Genomic DNA, 1,670 nt, shown 5'->3' with positions numbered 1-1,670 from the left:
AATAAATTTTTTTTTTCTTCTTCCTTCTTTTTCTTCTCTCCCTCCTCTCTCTTTTCTGTGACTAGAGACTGCAGTATCAGTCTTGTTTTTGCTGTTACTGTTTTTTAGTCTTTTTTTTTTCCAGTTTTTTTAGGTTATTTTTATGTATTTTTTCCTTTCAAGTCCACTGATCATCAACAAAAACCCAGAAAATGAAACTAAGGCTAAAACAAATGTCCAACCGAAATCTAAGAACCCAGGGCTACTGAAGGAGGCGTGGCACTGGACTGTGTGCCAAGACTGGAGGCAGAGGAGACACAGGAGGGAGTGAGGCAGCCGGCTGGCTGGGGCTATGTTAGCCGCTGCATGAGGACGGCATTGAGCAGGTTGGCTTCCTTCAGGGTCTGGCTCTCATCAGCCAGCTCTTTGTTTGGGAAAGTAGTCATGAGGACAAAGTTGGTGGCAGCCATGGCTGGCCGGTCATCCACGATGAAGAGCCGGATGTCACTGATCCTATGACTGTGGTTGAATTTCTGCACCAGCCTCCCGCCGTCAGCGAGCCGGATTTGGATGTTGGTGGTAGGCTCTGACTCATTGATTGAGATGGAGGAGCTGGCTTTCGCTTCATTTTCTGCCTGTTGGGCTGGAGAGCTGGTATTCAATACCTGGGGGGGCAGCGCTGCCCAGTTTCTGACCCTCGCCAGTGAAGGCTTTGAAGGCTCCCTTGGGCTTCATGAAGTCCTCGTCCTGATGGTCTTCCATGTCCAAATTCACCTGCCCACTATGAGCTAACTGCCGTAGCTCAGCTGGCACCTCCCCTCTGCGGATAGACTCCAGAAACTGGGCATTAGATGGGTCTTGGTAGCTTCGAAGCTCGCCATTGTCCAGGCTAAACCCACTCTTCCAGAGCTTTATCACCACATGAACATCTTGGCCAGAATGCCGTCTCCTTTCTCCTGCCACGTATGCAGATTCTTCTCTGGTGATGCCCCAAGGCGGTAGCCACCCCATGCAAATGGTCTCGGTTTACTGGTCTCTCCGGGGCTCTTGGTCACTCACTCCATGGCTATGGCTCCATGCTCCTTGGCACCTTTAAAGAGATCATCCACCAGCTCGTTGGGACTTTCCTTCTGGGGAGGTCCAACAATCTGCTGTCCACTTCTCTCTGAACCCCTAACATAAAACCTCTGGCCCTCTTCCTCCTCCTCCTCCTTGTCTTGGTCATGAATAAGGTCTCTGAAGGATGTCACCCTGTTATCACTGGGGGCTGTGCCTCTGTACACTGAACTGGGGGTTGGCTGTGAAATGGTCATGATATCTTCATCTCCTCTATCCTCATAAAAGCTTGCCAGGGCGATCTGCAGATCCCACCCTGCCGACTCGAGATAGAAGAGGGCCCTATCCTCCTCGGCGCCCGTCACCGCCACGAACTCCCTCAGCGCATCCTGTCGCTCCGCTGCCATCTTTGCTCTAGTATTGTTTTGCTGGTATATGCTCCCCCTTCTGCCTTTGGAGGACTCTTTGTCTCCCTATATTACACAAGAGTCAGCAACTGCTACCATACAGCCAACCTACAATCACACCCTATAAAACACTAAAACCCAGGCAAGAGCCAATACCAACTGCCATATACCAGGGAAACAGACAACACCTGTGAAAGTTACTCTGAGTTAAGAAATAAGAAGAGTGAA

At 50.2% G+C, this 1,670-nt stretch overlaps 1 pseudogene; it reads right to left on the bottom strand.

The window, feature by feature from the left end:
• Positions 1-329: 329 nt before the first annotated feature.
• Positions 330-1,442, bottom strand: LOC102832475 (annotated as a pseudogene).
• Between the last annotated feature and the right edge of the window lie 228 nt (positions 1,443-1,670).

The sequence above is a fragment of the Chrysochloris asiatica genome, unplaced genomic scaffold (genome assembly GCF_000296735.1).
Source record: "Chrysochloris asiatica unplaced genomic scaffold, ChrAsi1.0 scaffold00039, whole genome shotgun sequence".
NCBI classification, from domain to species: domain Eukaryota; kingdom Metazoa; phylum Chordata; class Mammalia; order Afrosoricida; family Chrysochloridae; genus Chrysochloris; species Chrysochloris asiatica.
The sequence above is the reverse complement of the archived record's forward strand: the minus strand, read 5'-3'. Positions and strand labels throughout refer to the sequence as shown.